The sequence below is a fragment of the Orycteropus afer genome, unplaced genomic scaffold (assembly GCF_000298275.1).
Source record: "Orycteropus afer afer isolate SDZICR_OR568_19922 unplaced genomic scaffold, OryAfe1.0 scaffold00031, whole genome shotgun sequence".
NCBI classification, from domain to species: Eukaryota; Metazoa; Chordata; class Mammalia; order Tubulidentata; family Orycteropodidae; genus Orycteropus; species Orycteropus afer.
Window position 1 is genome coordinate 11841466 of NW_006921618.1, and position 17854 is coordinate 11859319.

Genomic DNA, 17854 nt, shown 5'->3' on the forward strand with positions numbered 1-17854 from the left:
CAGTTGAATGCTTTAACCACTGTGTCACCAGAGGGGCACATAAAGTGGTGTGGGTCTTCTAAAGTAGGAGAATTGCTTTGGGCTAAGGGGCTCAGGGAAGGCATGCTGGAAGAGTAGCCAGAGAAGGGTGGAGAAGACTGTGACATGAGCGATGGGGACTGACCCCTCCAGGTACATAACACTGTGAACCGTGCAACCCTAGGCCACTGAGGAAACCACACACGGAGCGGGTTGCTGGAGCATGGAGTGAATGTGCTGAGAGGATAGATAAAGGTAGATGGGAGCCAGAGCGTGCTGGATGATTTCCTGTGTTTATTTACTCACTGGAGCCTCCTGAGAGCGCCAAGCCTTGGAGCCAGGGAGGCCATCCAAAGCAGCCCTTTTGCGTGGAGGACAGAATGGAAGGAATCAGGACCTGGCCCCAGCCTGGCTCGGTACCCAAAGGATCACCCACTTTCCCAGCCAGCGAGGGGTCCATCTCCTGCTTTCTGCTTCTGCCTCATGGGATCATGGAGAATATCCCCTTGGAGGGACCTCTGGGTGTCCCAGAGAGAGCAGGACTTATTGGAACCAGCTTCTCAGCACCTACCACTTCTCTCTGTCTAAACCCACTTTTTAAATCTGGCCATCACCCTTCAGGGCCCACAAACCCTGCTTAGACCCTCACAGCAGCTGAAATAGAAAGAGTGGGGGATCCTGAGTGAAAGGCATGCCATCTCCACCTCCTACCCCTGGCCTTGAGAAGAAATGGAAGACACGAAGCCCTCAGGCCCGTGGTGTGCCTCTTCACAACTCCGTCTCTCTTGATTCAGACAGCCCTGGGTTTTCGTCCAGCTCTACCACCTACTGGCTGTGTGACTCTGAGCAAATCACTGCACTTCCTGGGGTCTCAGTTTCCTGATACGAAAAATGGGAAGAACAGTCTGCCCACTGTCAAATCTGCCATGGAAAACTTGGAGCTCAGTTCCACTCTGACACACATGGGGTTGCCATGAATTGGAATCGACGCCACTGCAAATGGTTGGTTGATACCTCTCTTGCAGCAGTAGATAACTGGAAATACTCTTAAAATTTACCATGACTTTATTCAGTACTGTCTGTACCTCGGTATCCTCATCTGCAAAATGGGAACAAGTGACTAACTATGAGACCTTGAACAAGTTATTGTGGGGATTGAACGGGAAAGCAAGTGTAAATAATAAAAATGCAATGAACATACTTCTCTCTTTCCTGAATCTCTGCTTCTGAGCCCCCTGCCTAACCCCAGGGTTCCGGTCTGTTGCTTCCCTGCCCTGCTGCCCTGAGCACACCCTCCCTGATCTCCTTGCTCTGCCTGGCTGGCCCATTGCTTTGGGGGCTGCCTGGCCAGGAGGGCCCACTTCTCATCCTGCTGCCAGAAGGGCCTTGAGTGTTGAAATCCTTCCATTCCACAAGGCCAGAAATTTGATTATGTTATTAATTAAAGCAAGATGCCGGGCCTGGGAGATTTATTTTCTTTTCCATATCTGTGGCTGTAAATGCCACTCAGGGAGCTCAAAGGCCCGTGTCAGTCTGAATCAGGCTCCTGAACAGACGTTTTGTTCCCAGTTCGGGCTCCTCAGCCACTCCTTCCCAGCGCCAGGAAGGAAGTGTGTGTTGTGATATATACCCCTCACCCCAATTTCCCTTGCTCCATCTGCACACGGCTAAAAGGGGTGGGGGGAACCTGGCCAGTGTGAGATGGGGAGGGAATTTTCCAAGAAATTTGTTTTAAGTTTCTGCCTCATCATTATAGGACTTTCACGTTGCTATTTTTAGCTGCACAAACGAGCCAGGTCCACGTTCCCCTCACCTCCCCCTGCCCCAACCTTTGTTTATACAAAGCACATGCTGAAATCATTATTTAAAAACCTCCAAACCCGTAATTGCTCAGGTAGGTGAAGAATGCAGCCTTTATGGATGGCGCTTGCAGAGGGGCCTGGTGTATTCACGAGGAACTAAGACTTATTCATATCTGAATCCCCCTGCATCTAGCCCAGGCCGAACCCCTGGGAGGCCCAGAAGAATCAAGTAACAGAGCAAGAAGAGGAGGCATTAGTGATAATGGAGTCCAAGTACCACATTTTGGAAGAGGAAACAGAGACCTAGAGAACAGACGTGTCTTGTCCAAACGCACACAGGATGTCAGTGTCATTGCTAGGATTCAAACCCAGAGATGTCAACTTCTAGTGCAGCACTCATCACTCTACTATGAAAATTAGGCTAATGTTGGATTGGCTCAGTTCAAGTCCCAGCAGTGCCAGTTACTAGCTGTGAGACCTTGAGCAAGTTACTGAACCTCTCTGTACCTCAGCTTCTGCCTCCGTGAAATGGGAATAACAAAAATACCCACTTCCTAAGTTTGGTGTCAGAATTAAATGAGTAAAAGACAGTGAGTTCTATGTCTTAATTCTAATTTCTCCAGACGACTCTTTAACCAGTTAGTCATTCCCAGGAGTTCATGCATTCTCGTACCTCAAACCACTTTTCTCACCATGCAAAGTGGGCTACTAAGGGTACCTGTCACAAATCTGCCCACTCAGGGATTTCCCGTCACTGTTGTCTTCCAGGGCAGCCCCAAGCGGAGCAGCAAGAGTCCGTGTTTGGCCAGTTCCACACATGGCTGCAGCCTACCTGTGAGGTACGCCCAAGTGCTTTCCTTTTCCAGCAGACTGCTAACCAGAAGGTTGGTGGTTCAAACCCACTAGCCACTCTGTGGAAGGAAGATGGGGCAAACTACTGCATTAAAGATTTACCACTTCGGAAACCCAATGGGGGTCGCTACGAGTCAGAATTGATTTGATTGCAGTGGCTTTGGTTTGGTTTTGGTTTCCTGCCCTACCCACCCCCCAGGCCACACTTCTGAGCTGAGAGAGAGAGAGAGATGTCAGTTCCAGAGAGGTAGATTATGCAGTGTTCTGTCCCATTATCATGTAAATTAACTGTGCCTCCTGGACCTGTTGGGCCCAACCCCAAATAAAATATTCTCATCACAAAACTTGGAGCATTGTAACTGACATTTTGACTTATTAGAGTTTGTATCTGACAAACTCAGCTCACAATGAGCAGGCAGCTCTGGCCATAGAGTCCCTTTGTCCCCTAGGTGAGTACTTGGTCCTTACTAGGGCCTAGTGTCCAGCCAGGAGCCGCCTTTCAAATGGAGGATAGGTCTCTCCCAAAGTGAGCGTGGCCTTGAATCAGAACTCTAGGGGTCTGTGTTTTGACCTTCTATTGGATCTCACCAGATACTCAACACAGTCCCCTGGTGTGTCACAGATACCTGTTTTTGTTGTTATTGGGTGCCATCTAGTCAATTGCAACCCATAGCAACCCCATGTGTTACAGAGCACAACTGCTCCAGAGGGCTTCTTGACTGAAATCTACGTGGAAACACATCACCAGGTCCTCCTCCCATGGAGCCACTGGGCAGGTTAGAACTGCAAACCTTTCTCTTAGCCCATCAAGCACTTAATCGTTGTGCCATCAGAGCACCTTCCAGATGTCTCTGGCACCATCAAACTGGTTGGATCAGATGACCTAAGGAGCAGACAGCTTGAATCAGAGCTATAGCATCACTGTCATCACTCCTGGACACTTTCCTTTGTGGATTCCTTCCTCCATAAACAAAGATTAAAAATCATGTTTATAACTCTGTTGCATAAAGACAAATATAATCTAGCCTGGATTCATTATTACTATACTCATTTTTTTCCTTTAAACTTTAAAAGAAATTCCAGCAATGGCAGCTGGAATAAAAGATAAGTGAGGTTGAGAGTATATGATGTAGCACATAAGACGTGTCTGGTTTAGTTATAGAATTCTTTTTAACGTGATTATTTATCATGTATCACCAAATCTAAGGTGTCATCAATGAAAGAATGCATCCCAGTTTCAGAGATGATAAGCTACGGGGGAAAATGTATCTTTGAATTGAATTTTTTCTCTAGATGAGCCCTAATTCCCCAACTTCAAGCCTTCTTCCTCAGAGAACTGGTACAGAGAATTGGGCAAATGGTGCTCCTTGGACCATTCTGACTTTTCTCATGAGCATCTTCATGGCTCCTTTTTCCTCCTCCAAATCCAATGGGAGCCAGCAACATTCTGAGAAGCTTCAACTTCTTGGGTCCTAGAGAATTTCAGCTTCTCTCAGGGTTTTCAGTGAGCCCTAACCTAGCAGCTTTACAGGAAGTGGAACTATCTTCAGCAAGATTTCTGGGCAGGTCCTAGGCCCAGAAGAAACTTACCTCATTTCTCCAATTTCTCCACCAAGAAACTTGGTGAAGTCCATTTTCCCATTCATCCAGCAATCCCAATAGAGCTCTCAAGCCTTAACTCCTTCTCAAAGATGGCATCTCACTCCTCTCATGGCTATCCACATGGGGCAATGAGAGGAATGTTGTAGTTCAAACCTCTTAGAGGGTTTCCCACTCCCAAAGATTCCCCTTTCTCAAGTCTCCTCTCTGATCAGATTCTCTGTCCTGGACATCTGAAACTTAGAAGAAGAAATTTAGAAACTAGTTTGGGAATGAGGAGTTCTGGCGGCATAGTGGCTAAGGCATTTGACTGTTAACCAGAAGGCTGGCAGTTCAAACCCATCAGCCACTCCTCGGAAGGAAGGTTGGGCAATCTACTTCCATAGTGATACTCCTCAGAAACCCAAGGAGAGACTGCTGTGAGAGATTGGGAATGAGATACCAACACCAGTTGCCAGAAAGTCAATCCCCCCACTATCCATTAAATCTCTCATTTTGTTGTGTTGTCTTTAAAAGGGGGGAGATCAGTTTCTATTGTTTGCAACCACAAAAATTTTGGCAAACACACATGCACACAAAAAGACAACTGTTGTCAAGTCAATTCCAACTCACAGCAACCCTATAGGACAGAGTAAATCTGTCCCCTAGAGTTTCCAAGGCTGCAAATCTTTACAGAAGCAGACTGCCTCGTCTTTCTCCCATGGAGTGCCTGATGGATTTGCACCAGCAATCTTTCAGTTAGCAGCTGAGTACGTTAACCACAGTGCCACCAGGGGTCTGTTAGCAAACACATGGTAAAATTTCTGTCACTGAGGACTGGTCAATGATTCTTCAGAGAAGACACCTCAGAGCACTTCTCACGTTATTCAAATTCAGCACACTGAACACAGTTCAACCTCCAGGACTGCTATACCTACTATGTATACAGATTAGCAGCTCTTCACCAACGGCAATTTTGCATTCCAGGGAATATTTGGCTGTGCCTGGAGACATTTTTGGTTGTCACAACTTAGGGAAAGGAGGGTAGTACTGATATCCAGAAAGTGAGGGGCACTGTTAAACATCCTGCAATGCACAGGATAGCCCCAAAACAAAGAATTACCCGCTCAAAATATCAACAGAGCCAATATCAATATAGTGCCTGCAATAGATATTTATAGGAGCTCTGGTAGCATAGTGCCTAAGGCACTTGACTGCTAACCAGAAGGCTGGCGGTTCAAACCCACCAGACACTCCTCGGAAGGAAGACTGGGCAATCTACTTCCGTAGTGATACCGCCTCGGAAACCCAACTAGGGGTCAGTATGAGTCAGGGCTGACTCGACGGCACATAACAACAACAACAACAACATAGATATTTATCATATTAGAAATTAAAACTGAGAAAATGTAAATTATTTATTAATTCATTTAAAAATAATGATAATAAACCCACTACATGTTAACATAAATAACATTGGATTTTAGAATAACTATATATTTGAAAAAAATAGTGAGAAGAATGAATCATTTGATTTTTGTAAGTCTCTTTAATGTCTGGCTTCATAGAAAACATTTGGATTCTCATATCTGCTTCTGCATTCAGTCTGCTACAATATGTTATTTTGGTTGAAGCATGTTCAGAGAATCTGCCCTCACACAATATGTAGTTGGAAAAGGAAAGAGTGTTTTAATAGCCATTTCAGATCATTGTGCATATTTTTCTCTGATACTACACCAAAACTCAACAATGTCTTAAAGGGAGTTGTCATGTGGGATCTGAAACCATATTCAACTCTTCATACACTGTTACATTAAAAACAACTTGTCTACCCTCCAGAAACGAGGTGAATTTCCACCCAAAATTTGGTTGACATCATTGAATCATGTCTCCCAGAAAGAGATGCTGAAGTTCTAACACCTGGTATCTGTGAACATGACCTTGTTTGGAAACAGTCTTTGAAGATGTAATCAATCAAGCTAACATGAGGTCACAGTGGAGTAGGGTGAGTCCTAATCCAACATGATTTTATGACACTGATTCTAATAGATGCTGTTTTCCTTTAAAAAAAGAAAATCTAAACATTCAGCAATTTTTGTCTGCATTTTCCTTTACCTAACAATTGTTTAATAACATTTCAAAAAAAAAAAAAAAAGAATCCACTTGTCTATTCTGTACTCTGAATAGATCTGTTACCTAGGGATGATTTTGTGACACCATGCATTGGTCATTTGGAAATAATGGTTCACCAAAGTATGCAGATCTTCCAGAAGTTGACTCATTTCATTACAAAGCATTTAAAATATCACATTTGTTAACACCATCACCGATTGCATCAGAGAAGTCTGTAAGTATTGGGAAGCTGTCAAGCTCACAATAGCAGATACAGTTTTCCAAAATTCTAATTTTCACTTGAAAATTCAAATTTTATCATTGGCAACAAATGCCATCAGTTGTTTTCCTCAAAGTGACAGGTTCCTTTGACTCATTTTCAAGAAAATGTCTACTAGATACCCAAGTCTGAATAACCATAGTTGCTCTTGTCAGTCATTCCTTCAAGTAAAAATGGTGACCCATAATAAAAGTAGATAGGTTAGCTTGCAGTTCAAATAATCACACAAGTGCTTTTCCTCAATAAAACCCTTGTACTTTTGTGTGCAGCAGAAGTGTTTTACGTGTACTACCTGTTTCAGTTGGGCAGTTTACTTCTGTAGTGATACCGCCTCAGAAACCCAAGGAGGGGTCGCTGTGAGTCGTGTCCGACTCGATAGCACATAACAACAACAACAACCTGGCAAACAACACAAAAAAATACTAAAGAGAGATGTATTCAAACATCAAGTTTAATAAAAATTAATTTTTATTTTCCTTTTTTTTTTTTACGCTGTAAGTACACCCAGTGAAGAATGCATTGTTCTTAGTGTAGTTGGGTGCACCGCTCTGGTTTGTGGCAAAGCACCTCTGTTTTTATTCATCTTTGCTTTTGCCCCATCAATGTAAATGTCATCACAATGAAAAAGACAAATAATATTTTCATATTATTATTAAAATAATTATTTTAACATTTTATTGTGATTTTGGTGAAACATTACAGAGCAAATTGCTTTCCCATTCAACAATTTATACTTATTTTGTTTTGTGACATTAGTTGCAATCTCTTCAGTGTAACAGCACTCTTTCCATTCCCTCTCTGGATACCACATTTCTATTCACCCTTCCTTCCTGTCCCTTTCTCCCTTCTGAGCCCTGCCCCTGGGCGAATGCTCTCTCTGGTCTCCTATGGTTGACTGTTCTGAAAAGCATGTTCTCCACAGATGTTATTTTTCACTTCACAGGCCTATTGTTTGGCTGAAAGGTGATTGCAGAGAGTGGGTTCAGTTCTGGTTTGCAGGGTGTCTAAGTGGCATAATCTTGGGGGTTCTACCAGTCTCTATCAGAAGAGTAAGTCTAGTCTTTTTTATGATTTTGAATTTTGCTCTACATTTTTCTCCCACTCTGTCCAGCACCTTCTATCATTATCCCTATCAGAGCAATCAATAATAGCAGCTGGGCATCATTCAGTTCATCTGATATCAAGTTAGTGGAGGCTGTGGTTCTCCTGGCCCGTTCATCCTTTGGTCTAATTATTTCTTTGAATCTTTGATTTTCTTCATTCTTCTTTGCTCTGGATGGGAAAGGACCAATAGTTGTACCTTAGATGACTGCTCATAAGCTTTTAAGAGTGTAGTCTCTACTCATCAAAGTAGGATGTAGAATATTGTCTTTGTGGATTATGTTATGCCATTTGCCCTAGATGTCCCCTGAGACCATGGTCCTAAGCCTTCAAGCCCAGTGACTCAGTCCTTCAAGGCATTTGGTTACGGCTAAGAAGTTTTCATAATTTTGCTCCTTGTATGCTCTACTATCAGAAGGAAAGTTGGACAATCTACTTCTGTAGTGATACCACCTCATATACCCATGGAGGGGTCGCTATGAGTTGGGTCCGACTCAACGGCAGTGAGTTATGCTCTAGTATATAAGTGAATATATTTGAAATACATACAAATACATATGTAGAAATATCCTCTGCCCAAACTATAAATGCTTATGGGTATACTCCTATATGCCATCCTACACCACCTGTTCAGCTTACATATCTACCTCTGCATCCACTCATAAATTTGTTATTACTGTTATTGCATGTAACAGTATTTACTATTGTCTTTTACTCTCGTGTGTCTCCTAGTGTCTTTCTCTGCCTTGGTCATGTTGTGCCCTTATGTATATTGCCTTTTCCTTCACCCATATAGTCTACTACCTAGTTAGTGACTTTTCCTCCCTCTCCCTCTCATCCCTGGTAACCTATTAAAATGATTTTGACCTCACAGACTCCTTGAATGAGTCTCAAGGGAATGGGGACCACACTTTGAAAACCCTTGTCCACATTAAGAGGGCAATAAGAGCTAATGAATCTTTGTTAAATAAACAATGGAATGAATGAATGAAGTAAATAAAAGAATAAAGAAAAAGAGAAGGAGGACCTAAGTTCACTTCTGCCCTTGGCTTTCTGCATTTTCTGAAAGACTGGGCTCTATGTAACTGGATTTTCAGCTGAAGAGAAGTAAGTAGAGAAGTTTCTGCAATGGGTTTACCCCAAGCTGGGCAAACAGTTCTGTACATGAGCTTGTTGTGATGTGTGTCTTTGGAGGGGCTCAGTGAGATGTGTCTTAAAAACTCCCTCCAAAGTGCACTGGTTCAATGAGCCCGTACTTTCAGAGGCATTATTATGACAGAATGAAGAATATAGAGAGGGGTTGTTTTAGTCTTCAGTACATAAGGAAATGGCACCAATAAACAACAGCATAACAAATGGGGGAAAAAATGAAGTTGTCAAAGATTTCATTCTACTTGGATCAACAATCAACACCCCCTGGAAGCAGTAGTCAAGAAATTAAATGATGTATTGCATTGGGCAAATCTGCTGCAAAAGACCTCTTTAAAGTTTCAAAAAGCAAAGTTACCACTTTGATGACTAAGGTGTGTCTAATCAAAGCCACGATCTTTTCAATTGCCTCATATGCATGCAAAATGTGGGTAATGAAAAGGAAACAGAAGAAGAACTGATGCACTCACACTGTGGTGTTGGTGAAGACTATTGAATATATCATGGATTGCCAAAAGAATCAACAAATTAGTCTTTGAAGAAATACAACTAGTATGTTCTTTAGAAGCAAGGGCTGGGAGACTTTGACTTGCTTGCTTTGGACACATCATCAGGAAATGCCAATCTCTGGAAAAGAACGTTATGTTGGGTACAGTAGAGGGTCAGGAAAAATGAGAAAAAACCTCAATGAGATAGACTGACACAATAGCTGCAACAATGGACTTAAACATACCAATGACAATGCAAATGGCTCAGGCTCAGTCAACGTTTTGTTTTATTATACATAAACTCACTATGAGTGGGGGGCAACTAATAACAATAGTGTATAAGGATAATAGCCACTTCCATTTACCACCTGGATCCAATGGGCATGAAAAATTTACAGAAATACAAATAAAGGGAAAATGAAGAACAACTTTAATAGTATTCTAAAGAGAATTTAAATGCAGCAAACCTAAATTTTTCATTCCAAATTTTCTGGTTTTAAAGGCATAAATACCTGAAATGAGCAACAACCTCTGAATACAACTGAGTTCTCATCAACAGTCATGCGTAAACCAGTAACATATGCATCTTGTAAATACCAATTCCAGATTCAAAATGTACCTGTACTGGGCTCTAGCTTCTCATTACTTCTGATTTTCCTTCTTGCACTTGCAAATTCAAAATGCAACACTTGAAGAAATTTTTGAAACCTTTGATGGCTCATAATTTTTTTGAAGAAACAATGGTCACCTTCTTTGTTCTGCAGTTGTGAAAGTGTATTTTTAGATTTTATAAATATCAATTAGTACAATCAATCCAACAATTAAAAAAATTTCCAAATCATTTATTTGCTTGCAATCACCTTTAATTGATACTTGCCTTCACATTTGTCCATTTATGAACTGTATCAAGCAATTCTGTTGCACAAGTCTCATTAAAGATGAAAGAATACTATTATACATCCTTTTAGTGAAAAGTATGGTCCATGTTCTTGTTCCAAAATATTGCATGATGAAGTTCTTACTGTTGAATGACTAACTAGATGAGAATATCACATTTCTTTTTCATCCTTTGAAATATTGTTTACTCATTGATTCTTGAGTTTGAGAAAATTCATGTAGGATACTGTCATCTGAAGACTCATAGTCTGAGATTTCACTTACATGATCAATTTCACCATCCTCATTAGTCCAGAGCAATGCTATCTGTCTCCCTGCTTTCATCTTCTGAATCATCCAATAATTGTGAAACATCTTCCTTGATCAATTTTCTTGTCTTTGTCTTTATGAGTGGAAAATGAAAACATACTAATCTCTCAACTGTGTTCAATGAAAGCAAAAGGCAGACTACAAGGTGTCTACAGTTTGTTTTTTTAAAAATATTTTCTGGCAATGCAATGTTTGAACAACTGTATTAGTTTCCTATTGCTGCTCTAACAAATCACTCACTATAAATTTAGTGGCTTACAACACAAATGTGTTATCATACAGTTCTGGAGGTCAGAAGTCCAAAATGGGCCTCATTAGGCTAAAATCAAGGTATAAGCAAGGTTATATTCTTTCTGGAGGCTCTAGAGGAGAATTGTCTCCTTGCTTTTCCTCGCTTCTAGAGGTTGTGCACATCCCTTGACTTGTGGCCCCATTTCTCCATCTTCAAACTCAGCAAAGGCTGGTCAAGAATTTCTCATGATGCATCATTCTCATTCTCTGCTTTTGTAGTCACATCTCCTTTTCTGACTCATTTAGTGACCCTTGTGATTATATTGAGTCCCTGGGTGGTGCAAATTCCACTATTAGCTGGAAGGTTGGCAGTTCAAGTCCACCAACGGTCCTTGGAAGAAAAGCCTGGCAATCTACTTCTGAAAAATTATCCACAAATAACAGTACAGAGCACTGTTCTATTCTGACACACATGGGGTCACTATGAGTCAGAGTCAACTCAATGGTAACTGGTGGTGGTGGTGCTGATTACATTAGCTGCATAAGCCAAGATCCTTGAACTTAATCATATTCATAAAGTCTCTCTTGCCATGTAAAGTAAAACATCAACAAATTCCAGGGATTAGGATATGGACATCTTTGGGGGGGCCATTATTCTGTCTACCGCAACATGATAAGAAAACTATAGGATGATGCAACAATGGGAACTTACTTCATTCACTATTACATTTTCCTTCTAGGCAATTCCACCATTCTTCCATTTCTTCCTATTTTAGTCTTTTCAGTATAGTTAGGAATCATTGATAAGTAATGAATGTGATAATTCCTAGGATGAGAACATAGCAAAATGGCTCAAGAGGCAGGAAAAGTAAGGTCACTAAGATCCCGTAATTTGTCTTAGATCTATAAAAGTGTTCAATGGACACATTGGTAATTGCAAGATAGAATTTATTCCTTTTTAAAATAGTACAATTTCTCTTGTTTTTTTTTTTTGTAAGTTCTGTAAGGAAGAATAAAAGTTACGAAATATCAATTCTTACAAACAGAACTGCTCAAAAAAGAAAGAAAGAAAGAAACTAAGAAACAAGAATTAGATCCAAAGGTTTTTGTACCTCGGGTTAGACTATATTAAGCAAAATTCCAACACAATTCGAGATACAGACTTTAGTTAAGTGGCATAAGACTAAAGTTGAATTCTGAATCTTGAGTTAAAAGTGTGTTGGGAGTTAGTGGATAAGACAGGAGGGGCTATATTAGTTACAGTAAGGTAAGCTGCTGCAGCAAAAGAAAACTCCAAAATTCAGTAATGTTAAGAACAAAAAAAGAAAAACTATGTTTCTGCTCTCCCTCATGTCTGACTTGGCAGATATCTCAGCTCCCTATAGTTATTCAGGGATTCAGGTTCTTTTCATCTTGTGGCTCTGCCACCCCTTGACCTTGTCATCATTCACATGGTTTAGGCTGGGTCACTACAGGCCCTCATTGGTGAGAAGGGTTGGAGCTCATGGAGAAGACAAAGCAACTTTCTGAAGGCCTAGCACTGAGAGTCCTTAGATGATGCAAACAGATATGCCCTTGACTGCTAACTGAAAGGTTCATGGTTCAAACCCACCCAGCAGCACTTTGGAGGACAGGCCTTGCAATCTGCTTCCTAAAGGTCACAGCCTTGAAAACCCTAATGGAGCACTTCTACTCTGCACACATGGGATCACGATGAGTCAGAATTGACTCAACAGCAACTAACAGCAGCAACCTAGAGAGGTGTGCAGCACTTCCATTCAGATTCCATTAGCAAGAACTTAGTCATATGACCACTTCCAGCTGGAAAGGAGGCTGAGACTTGAGATCCAGCTATGTTCCCAAGAACAGGGGGAGAATGAACTTCTCAGCTAGTCATTGCTGCCAGAGGAAAGGATCTGATCTCTGATCATTGTAGAGAGCCCATCTCAGCTCCTAGGGGTTGAGAAACCATTGGACCACGCTATAAATTAGCATTCGTAGATGGCCAAGTCTGAGGAAGAGAATGACCATGGAAACTTTTTCAGATTCAGCCCTAGTTCCCTATCAGGATAGGGGATGCCCTAAAACTAATCACTTTTTTCTCTTCTAAATCCTTTTATTGTAATTTGAGTGAACGTTTACAGAGCAAATTGGTTTTCCATGCAACTGCTTATACATGTTTTGTTTCGTGGCATTGAATGCACACCCACAATGTAACAGCACTCTTCCAGCTTCCTCCTCGTGGTCACCATTAGTCCTTCTTTCCTACCCATTCCTGCCTTCTGAGCCTTATCCTTGAGCAAATGCTGTCCTTTTGATCTCATATGATTCATTGTTCTAGGAAGAGTGCATCTCCCTGGTGTTATTGTTTACCTCATAAGCCTATTATTTGGTGGAAAGTTGAGCCATGGCGGTGGCTAAAGTTCCAAGGCTTAAAGGATGGCTAAGAGCCATAGTCTCAGGGGTTCCACCAGTCTCTACCAGAGCAGTATGCTGAGTATTTTATGATTTTGAGTTTTATTCCACATATTTCTCCTACTTCATCCAGGATTTCTTATTGTAACCCCTTTCAGAGTAATTGGCAATGGTAGCCAGGCACCATTTAGTTCTTCTGGTGTCAGAGTCATGGAAAACTTAATCACTTCTGAGTTATAAAAAGAGCAGATTAGATTCAGAAGAATGCACAAACGGGCAAGAGAGGCACCACAGGAGGGTCATAAAGGAACTGAGGAATGCCAGGGTCACAGAAGTGTAAATAAACAAGGATTTTACCCCAGAGCCAACAGAGAGAAGCTTCCCCAAGAGCCAGTGCCCTGAATTGAGCTTCTAGCCTCCTAAACTGTGAGAAAATGTAGTTCTCTGTTCTTTGATGACACCTGCTTTTGGTATTTCTGTTACAGCAGCACCAGGAAACTCAGACACAGGCATTGACTGAATGTTTATTAATTTATCATTATTACTCTCTGTTCTGGTTCCCTAGTGCCACTCTGACAGGAATATACCACAAAGGGGACAGCCTTAACAAACAGGAGTTTATTCTCTTACAGTTTGGAGGCTTTAAGTCCGAGTTCAAAATACCGGGCTCTAGGGGCTGGATGAAAGCTCCTCAACCTTGGGCTTCAGATCTGCCTCTTGCTCCCAGCCCACTGAAGCTAGAGGCATATTTTCACTCAGCCAGCTACTGGCTACTGAGGCTAACAAGCCCAAGGTCGACAAATAAAATGGCACAGTCCCAATGTTACCAAACTACATGGCAGGCCATTGATTCAAGTCCATTGTAGTCCCAAGGTCGGCAGAGCATGGAAGGCTGTTCAACAACGACACGGCTACACACAGGGTCCAAGCGTGCCATAAGCTAAAGACTATCCCCAAGGCTTTTACATATACAGGAAGCAGATCACAGCCCAAAGGCAGCTACTCAGCTGCTTGTGGTAGATCCCACCATGGAGTTGATTGCCAGTCTCATCATGGGGAATAACTACCACCAGCAGCCCAGTCACTCAACCAGGCCCAGCCAAGCTGTCACACAACCTTAACTACCACATTCTCACCACAGAAAGAGTGGAAGGGAGGAGTCTTTTGAAAAGCTATTAAGCCAACAGAGGGAAATGCTATGTGTCCCTTTAATTCCATATGGTTTCAGCAATAGGCTTAGATAAAGTAACTTAGAGAAAAGGCATTTCCAAAGTGTTCCCCCAGTGAAGTCAAGCCTGGGAGGCCAACAGGTCTCCTTGCAGCTAGACAATGTGAAACTGTCTCATCACACTCTGCTACAGCTGTGTGTACAGCAGCATACCCCCACCTCCCCAAGGGCATGGCCTCTCTGGAGGCACTACTCCAACTTCAATGTTAAATTGCTTCAGTCGGTCTGTGTGGAGTCTGAGATGCTGCATTTCTAGCAACTAGCAAACTCCAGGCATTGCATAGACCAGTCTTCAAGCACAGAAGCTTTAGAATGGGTACAATTTCCTAGAATAAGTGCAGAGAATCCCACCTGGTGGCTGCAATTACAGTTAAAAGGAAAAAAAAAAATCTGTTGTTGACTTATAGCAACCCCGTATATTCATAGGTTTTCTTGCCTCTTATTTTTATGGAAGCAGATCACCAGGCCTTTTTTCCTTGGTGCCACTGAGTGAGTTTGAACTGCCAACCTTTAGGTTAGTTATTGAACACAAACCATTTGCACCAATCAGAGATCTTGTCCCTGCTTTGCGGCCTAATCCCTGCCTCTCACTCTTTTGGGAGGAAACAAATTTCTGTCCTAAAGTTGGGGGTTTTATGACAGGGGCCAAAGATGTGATTTGGGGAAAAAAAAAATGAAGTCTAGTACTTAGGGTCCTCCTCTCTACAGAGGTTTGTCCTCAAACATCACAAGCCTGATGTAGTAGTTTAGTTTGTGTGTCAACTTGGCTGGGCCTGGTTGAGTGGCTGGGCAGTTGGATGTAGTATTCCCCATGATGAGACTGGCAATCAACTCCATGGTGGAATCTATTGTGCGCAGCTGAGTAGCTGCCTTAGGGATGTGGTCGGCTTCCTGTATATAAGGAGAAGCCTTGGGGATTGGTCTCTAGCTTATGGCATGTTGAACCCTGCATGTAGCCATGTTGTTGTTCAGCAGCCTGCCATGCTCTGTCAACCTTGGGACCTTTAATGGAGGTGAATTAATGGCCTGCCATGTGGTTTGGTAACATTGGGACTGTGCCTTTTTACTTGTCAACCTTGGGCTTGTTAGCCTCAGCAGCCAACAGCTGTCTGAGTGAAGAAAATCCTCTAGCTCCAGTGGGCCGGGAGCAGGAGGTAGAGCTGAAGCCTAAGGTTGAGGGGCTTTCATCCAGCCCCTAGAGCCCGGCACTTTGAACTCAGTCTTAAAGCCTCCAAACTGTAAGAGAATGAACTCCTGTTTGTTAAGGCCATCCCATTTGTGGTATACTCCTGTCAGAGCGGCACTAGGGAACCAGAACACCTGATGAAGGTTTTTCCCAATGACCCAAGGCCAAGAATCTCAGAGCAGGGAGAAAGTTGTTCTCTCTAGCTTGAAACAAGAACTAGGGCTGACCTGAGTAATGGCTTTCCATTGGTTTCCAATGCTCACTTGTGGCTCTTATATGTGTGGACCATACGTATTCCCAAGTTCATGCTGAATGCATTCAATTCCATATCTGGGAAGGACCTTGGTATTCTGTTCAAGGATTTATTTTCCCATCTGAAGCAGACAGGCAAAAATAACTTGCCTAAGGCTTCAAGTTAATACTATTTCCATGTTTCTGGGCTTCTAGCCTAGACATTTTCCCAGAAAGTCACGCTGCCTACCAGACTCTAGCAATGGAGGACAATCTGCATGTCCAGTCATCTCCCTGCCTGGAAACCAGGGAAAAGGGATCACTGGCCACAGGCCACGCTGGGCCACCTGACTTGACCCCCCAGCCGCTTGCCTTGCAGAATGCCCTGGTCAGTGCTTTATTCCTCCCAGTGTTTCATTATTGATTCAGCCCCTCACTGCTGGGTCTGACCAAGTAAGCCAGGAGCGTTTGTATAATGTTAACTTCATCAAAAATGCAGGAGTTGAGGTTTTACTCGTCTGCGTGCTACCTAGACAGTTTAAGTTGATGGTTGGAGGTTTCTGCAAGCAAGGATGGCACTGACAGCCTGTGGGATGAGTTCTCCCTTCTCTGGAGTGATGCTGGGCCCCCAAAGCTCTGGGGGAGCCAGCATCTCAACTCCTGCAGGTGAGAATGAGGTCTGGGATGGATGATTGAGGAGCAGAGCCAGAAGGTCATGGGTAATGTTTTAAAACAAGCAGCAGCCACAGTTTAGGAACAAATTCAACCATGCATTATTATGCCATATTATAATATTAAAGGTAAAATCTAATGAGATGGAGAAATATTTATTCATCCATTCACTTAAAAAAAACATTTATTAGGCACCTACTATGTGCCAAGGAGCTCTGTTAGCATAGTGCCTAAGGCACTTGACTGCTAGAAGGCTGGCGGTTCAAACCCACCACCCACTTCTCAGAAGGAAGGTTGGGCAATCTACTCCCATAGTGATACCGCTTTGGAAACCCAAGGAGAGGTCGCTATGAGTTGGGTCCACCTCAATGGCACATAACAACAAAAACACACTATGTGCTAGGCAGTAGATTACAGAGGTGAATAAAGCAGACAAGGTACTGATTCTCATGGAGCTGAAATTCTCACCAGGCCATATAATGGAATAACAATAATATTTATTGAGCACCTACTATGTGCCCAGTCGTACACCATCCTCACAATCGCCTCTGTGTTTGCCCCTTGTTGCAGCCACTGTGTGGTTCAATCCCTCATTGAGGGTCTTCCTCTTTTTCAGTGACCCTCCACCAAGCTTGGTAGGAGAGGTTTCCAACAGGGAGACAAACTTGTCTGTCTGTTTGTCCTACCATGGTGACGTATTGATGTGAGTTTTGAGGCTGAGCCACTGGTGTTTCAAACCCAGCGAGACCCACATGGTGCACAGGTATCAGCCCAGCTTACAGACTGAGACCAACTGGTAGAAGGAAGAGGCCATTCACTTCTCAAATAATTGGCCAGGGAAAACATTATGAATAGCAGAGAAACACTGTCTGATACCTTACCACGCAACTTTATGAATAGTCGGGTTAGGTTAGAAGGCTCTCAAAATAGGACTGGGAAAGAGATGCATCATCAGAGTAAACCCAGCCTTACTCATATGGATAAGGTAAAGCTTTCGAGGCCTCCATTTGCTGATGTGGCACCACTCAAATTGAGGAGAAACAGCCGCAGACATCCATTAATCATCGGAACATGGAATGTATGAAGTATCAATCTAGGAAAATTGGAAGTTGTCAAAAATGAAATGGAACAGCTAAAGATTGATATCCTCGGCATTAGTGAGCTGAAATGGACTGGATTTGGCCATTTTGAATCAGACAACCATATGATCTACTATGACAGTTTGAAGAGGAATGGTGTGGCATTCATCATCACAAAGGATGTTTCAAGATCTGTCCTGAAGTACAATGCTGTCAGTGATAGGAT